This window comes from Podarcis pityusensis, assembly GCF_964106645.2.
Source record: "Podarcis pityusensis genome assembly, chromosome: 8".
Classification (NCBI taxonomy): domain Eukaryota; kingdom Metazoa; phylum Chordata; class Lepidosauria; order Squamata; family Lacertidae; genus Podarcis; species Podarcis pityusensis.
In genome coordinates this window covers 25,194,999-25,201,939 of record NC_138033.1, presented here as the reverse complement: position 1 = coordinate 25,201,939, position 6,941 = coordinate 25,194,999, and positions in this window count along the sequence as shown.

The following is a 6,941-nucleotide window of genomic DNA, read 5'->3' as shown; positions in this document are numbered from 1 at the left end:
TTAGGATTGAAGTTATTGAGCTTCTTCTAGGCTTAAGTGCAGGTGGCCGGGAGAGAAAGATAAATGGGAGAGTGAGGGCACACATTGGGAGCAGGGTGGCCATGATAGGGAGCCACACACAGGGTGCCTGCATGAGCCAGCCAGCAGCTGGAAAGCAGAACAGGGTGCATGTGTGAGCTGGTAGGTGGGCAGTTCCAAGTGTCGATGCTGCAGAGTTGCAGCTCTTCGTCGATGCATTGGCTCCTGGGCAGAACAAGCCAAGCAGCAGACGCTTGGAGGCCGCAGCAGATTCATTTCTCAGAATTGCTGGGGGGGGGCAGATTAAATCGACCAGGGAGCCGGATTTGGCCCCCGGGCCGGACTTTGGACATGCCTGGTCTAATCCCTATCTAACAGGACTGTGATGGCCAGAAATGATGGGAGTTGTAGTCCAAAAACATATGTAGAGAACCACATTGCCTACCTTTGGCCTAAGCCCATTTTAGCCAACTATGCCGGTGGCCATCATTTCAGATTGTGTAGCAATGAACCCAACAAATTATGTGTTTTAAACTGAGGTTTAAATTGCCTTCAAGCCTCTCTTGTACTGTTTATGTTAACTTCTGGTTTTGTTTGTGCAGAAGCAAAGCATTTGTAATGTGAGTGAGCACTATTTACTGTAGGGACAGGGAACATTTTTTGCCTGGCGGGCCAGAACCATATTTTCCCCACACCAGCAGGCCAGCCTTGATGTCACAATGATGTCATGTGATTGACTGATTGATTGATTGGTGGGTGGATTGTCTCACCCACCTACCAAACCCGGCCATTGTGGGTAGGGAGATACTGCTTAAGCAGGATTGAACTCTCCACACACTAGCCGATCTATGTGTGCGTGTTTCAGTCTTGTTTTCTGAGCATGCCAGTCAGCTCCCAACAAGAACACTCTGACGTGCCTTGTGGATTATTAGCAGATCTGCAGGGAACTCGGTCCTGCATTTGGTAGCTGCAGCTCTACTTTGACCAACACCTGACTTCACATACTACATAATGTGTGGGACATGTAGATGTAGCTTTGGGAAATGGCTTTACAGGCCAAATGGGGAGGTCTGGCCGGCCACGTTTACTCTGTAAGTTTAAGTTTTACTAGGTAAGTTTTCTGATCACATTAAAAACCCCACTGAAGCAAGAATGCCTAAGCCACATGTATGAAAATGTTCTAAGTGTATGAGCTGGATTCTCTTAGGTAAGGCACTATTTTCTCAGCCCTGGTTCAAAGTCTGCAAATGGGATTACTTACACTGACCAAATTGATAGGATTGTTGCACAAACTGCTGAAATGATGTATGAAATGTTCTTCCAAAGATCTGCAATGCTGTATAAATGCTAATTACTATTGTTACCTGTGACTGTCAAGGCCCCAAGCCTTTGGGGATGGAGTAGATTTCGGGAGGCAGGGGGGAGGCTGCAAGCTTTCATTTTCTTCCTTTAATGTATTCAAATTTAATTGTAACTTTATGTGCATATTAGTTCACTGAGAAGACACTTGAACTTTTCTCATTTTTTCATCATCCTGCAAACAAAAAGCACCTATATGTTTAACAAATTTATTAGTGAAAACCTGGACATTTTTAATTGCTTGGCAACCCTAGTTAAAAGTCTAAGCCAGTCTTTGGGGATGAACACTCCCTTAGAGGATCCTGTTGCACATGAGTAACAACAATGGAACCCCAGGTTTTGAGTTATTTTTATTTACTATATTTATATCCTGGCTTCTTCCACATAGACCTCAAAGTGACATACATGGTATTTTCAGGTGGGTTCCTATCCAGGCTCTGACCAGACCAAGACCTGCTTAGCTTCAGCAAGGTGGTGACTTCATGTGTCCTGAGACCATGTGCTGGGATTTTCAGGGAGACTGGGGCCCCCATCTACACTAGACAGTTAAAACCATATTATTCCCCTATAGAATCCAGGGAACTGTAGTTTGTTAAGGGTACCCACGCAGTGTGTGAGATCTGTAAGTGAAACTCCCTTCCCTAGGTGAGGTTCCCTCTACAGGTGGTTGGAAACTAGTTGGAACCTTTGTCTTGCCTGTGTAGCAAGTCTTAGCTGCTATGCCAAGTTGTTGACCTGTGTTCATTAATAAATACAACAATTAAAGCTACTCTGCTTCCTGGTATTATGAAAGGTTTCCTCACATAGTAAGTACTCTTCCCAAATCCATAGGATACTACAGCTGAGAGTTGTTAGGGAGCCCCTATCCCCCTCACAGAACTGCAGTTCCCAGAGTTCCTTGGGAAAGATTGATTGTTAAACCATTCCAGTGAGGACTGTAGCTCTGTGAGGGGAATAGGTGTCTCCTAAGGACTCTCAACACCCCAAACAAATTACACTTCCCAGGATTCCTTGGGGGAAGCCATGACTGTTTCAGGTGGCCTAGAAGAACAGTCATGGAGCCATTTCCACAGGTGCCAGCAAAAAACTAATGCAGGCAGAAATGGATAACATACAACTATAGAGCCTAGAAGGTCAACCTGTCCACACTTCTGTCTCAAAACACTAACAGGTTTGGGGCTTACCTTCTACTACCACTCTAGGCCCATATTTTGATGGATTGACTCACTTTCCTGAGACACTTGGAGGGGCTAAGCTTCTTTGTGATTTGGGTTTAGAACAGGATTTGGAGTCAGATTTTCACAACCTTAGTCAGGGTGAACCAAAAAGTTACTCATTGCCTTAGGTATGGATGAGTAAAGATACCTTCACTGTGGCAATGGAAGCACATTTCTCATCTGGAGACTGAACTCTTCTGAGAAGAGCAATCAAATGCCTCGTGTCTTTAGCAGCAATACTGAAGCTGAAAGCCTGTGCAGAAGCAAACAACTCCCAGTTCTCACAGAAATATTGATACTGGAGGGCCAAAGATGGCAGGTTCAAGTGTTGAAGACACACACATAACTGGAATGGGCAACTCTGTCCATTTCAGTTCCTCACTTTCCCACTCTTAAGTTTAGTTCTCCACAATTTTACATCAGTCTGCACTATATTTTTCAAGTTCTTGTGAAAATTCAGCAGCATTGTAGCGCAAATTTCTCCTAAAATGCCAAATAAACATATTTTTGCAAAGTAATTTCCCCATATTTAATGCATTCGGGGCTGTTATCTCTACTAATGTACATGTTTTAATGCACACTTTCTCCAAATGTTCATTTTTGAACATGCTACTTTGAGAGAAGACACCCATGCAAAATTTAAAGAAGCGCAAATTTCAAAGGATGGGTGTGTTTTGGTTCATAGATTTATATATTTTTTGAAAGTGTGAATTATGTTGGTTCTCCGTTAAATGTGAACTGCACCTTCAAATTTCTCCTTCTTCTCTGAGAAGAGGGACTAATTATTAAAACACTTGGAATTGTAGCTCTGGGAGGGAAATAGGGGTTTCCTACAACTCCCAGCACCCTTAACAAACAACAGCTCCCATGATTTTCTGGGGGAACCCATGATTATTTAAACTAGTACCATAGTGCTTTAGATGCCTGGTGTGAATGGAGCCCATAATGTGCACAGGTGGTAGATGCCAGCTTTCCTCAGTACAGAATGTCATTGACATTCTGGTACAGAATTTTGGGTAGATTCTTGTAGTACATGGTGCCCTTCATTTGCTTTCCTTGAAAAACTGTTCATTATTCTGTTCTACATTTCCTTTTTGCGGTAATCTATAGTGACATGTACTACACCATAGTTGGCTTTAAAGAAAGAAAGAAAGAAAGAAAGAAAGAAAGAAAGAGATGTCTAATTGCTGCTCTTTTGTCCGGGACACACAAATTTATAGATCTGGGATCTATAAATGTCTCAGTGTGTGACAAACTGCTATGACATTATCATGAGACTGAGAAGGAGTGTACACACAGGAGCAGGTGTCATGAATACTGGGTTGTTGACCAATTGAAACAAATGGACTTGCTAACCAGGCCCATTGATTTTAAGAGGTTTCCTCTTAAATACAACACTCAGAATTGATTTATTCACTACCTTTGTTTTCTTTTACTTTTCTTTCTAGGAATTCAAGAAAGCAAACATTGTTATTATTGATCGGTTGATTACAGTGATTTGCATGCTGCATTTCGGGATATGAATCCTTACAAAGCTTACAAGTATGTAACAGTAAACTACATGGTTTTCTCTCTCCTCCTGCCCTTGCATTTTGTGCTTACATCTCTGTGAGGTAGGCCTAGCTAATGAGTCCATTACTAGTCACTGAAATAAATAATTAATTGCCTCCCCAAAGGGCCCCTGCCTCAGAAGGAGGACCAGGACCTTGGAAGGAGCGCAAATGAAGGTTCAGGACCGGTCGGGAAAAGACAGAGACCACACCAGGATTTGGAAAAAGCAAAGCCTGATCTTTATTGAAAGAACAGAAAAAAACTACACAAAAAAACTGTTGCAACAGGGTCCCCACTCACGCAATGACACGGAGTGAGAGACCCTGAACAAAAGGACTGCCTTGATTCTTATACCTTTTGGTTTTCATTTAGATCAATAGCAAGGAGGTGGGGGGAAGCGATATGAGGGGTGTGAAGAGTGGATTAACATAAGGTAAGCAGGATGTTGAAAGACTTTCTGGAGGTGTCAATTTGCTGAAGGGCCCAGGTGGTATGTGTCGATCTTCGTTATTTAATTTTGGATCTGCTTAAAATGGCTTTTCCTTTATCTACAGGAAAACCTCAGCAACTGCTGATAATCAGCATGCAGATGTGAGGCTGGATGTTTGAGAAGATGTTCAGGAATGACTTAAATGTTAATGTGAAATCCTATTCTGCATTGCTATCAATTCGGGTGTGATAGCCTGATGTTTGCATACTTTTTGGAAAATAAGACTGCTTTATTTTGAGCTCATATCTGTGTGTATTCATGGTATGGTTTGCAGACCCAGTAGGAGGCAGTGTGGTGGATTGAGTTTTGGCAGCCTTTTGGATACATTCAGAAAAGTACAGCATAGTATGGCATTTCATTAAAGATACATCCACGAATACATTTTAAAAGGATAGCTTCATGGAGAAAGAGGTACACAGGAATGGCAACAGGCACGTTACGTTAAGATGATGCATTAAAAAGGCACACATTATATTACATTCAATGATACGTGAAAAGACACAGTAAGATGGCATATTCCCAACAATGCGTTCTTTAAGGCACAGTTTATTATTGTTGTGGGACTTTTGGGTAGGATGATATCATTAGGATCATTTTTCCTTTATTCCCCTCTCTGACCCTGATTCTCTTATGACATCACCCAGTGAACATCATGGCTGACTGGGGAACGTCTTGTTTTTCTTGGTCTTTTGCAAGTCACTCTGGAAGCGTTTTGGGCTAAAGAGTGGCGTAAAAATACTTCCAACCAATACTACTAGTATTAATAACCATGATAAACCTATGGCATTGTAGGAACCTCAGGGGAAACTCTGATTCGCCGCAGGATGAACAAGACACTTGGCAGTTGGTAAGGAGGAAACTCCTTTGCTGAGTCTTAATTATACCCTTTGCAACGCAGTTTACGATTTCTGGGTTAGTAGTATATGGGAATTTTTGCTGTATGAACCATCGATTGCTGTTGATATGGAAAAACTGGCTCAGCTTGTACTCTAGAGATTTGAAGAGGAGGATGGGAGAGTAGAGAGCTGAATGCATGTTAGCATTCTGTCCAGCTGCTAATGAATTTAGTTCACATTCATTAGCAGAGCAGGAGTTACATGAATCACCCTACAGCCTTGCAGAGTGCGCACCTAGTTCAAACAACCTCTAATTGTGTACTGAGCAGGGAGAGATGCTTTAAAGTAATCAGATGTTCCAAACTTCCATCGCCTTATTTGTGTGTAAAGGAAGGAGCGATGGGTGTGTCCTTATGGCGGCTGACTCCTCCTCGCATTTGGGAGCCAAATGTAGGACAAGCTATAAACATCCCTCGGAACGAACTGAAGTTGCTTGCCTTTGCTTTGAAGGCATGGTGACACTGTTCTCACTGAAACTGCCTTTTGATAGTGGGTAGAGATAAGGAGGGTAAATATGCAATGGTGGCAGCATGGAAGCAAGGATCAATGTCTGATTTGGGGTCAGAGGGACCCTGCCAGGAACATCACAGAGGTGAATTCCCTATCAGTGGCTTGAAAAGGGATTGATTAAACAGCTGTCGTTTGAGGTAGAAGGAAAGGCTGGACTGGACATAACATACTCTTTTGTAAAGAATCCAGGACTTTGGTCACAACACGCCCCCCTCACCGCATACTTTTAAGTCACACAGATTCCCCAAAAGAATCCTGGGAACTGTAGTTTATCCCTCATCAAGCTACAGTTCCTAGGACTCTTTGGTGGAAGCCACACATTTTAAATGAGCTTTAAGCATTGTGGTCTGGATATAGCCGTAATTTCATGTTCCAAAGCGGAATGTCTAGGAACAAAACGTTATGCAATCCTCTGACATGCAGGTGTTGTGCAGGTAGAAGAAGACATTCCCTTTCTCCCCAGAAAACACACCACCACTTTCACCTGCCACATCTCTCGCCTCACCTCTGCACAGAAAGCCTTCACCAGTTTGGTAGGTCAAAGTCGAGCCATCAATCTCTGTGGCACGTCAGAAAAGTCCTGTTGTTTCATTACGACTGTGGCTCCTTTTGGGGACACTGGAGAGATGGAAGAAAGGGAGATCCCGGTCGTTTCCAGGGTGTCAATATTTTGTGGTAGGTCTTCCACTGCACACTGGCAAATGCAGGAAGGATAGTAACAGGGAAAACCACTAGAAAGTGTGGGGTCCATTCAAAGGAAGTTGCCTGACCTCTACTCAAACCAGTAGGGATAAATGCTCAATAAACAGGTGAGCTCTGTGAAAGAGAGGAATTGAGGGCCTTGGATAGGGTCTGCCCCAGTGTAGAGACAAAGGGATGTGGAGGTAATGTCCTTGGGAG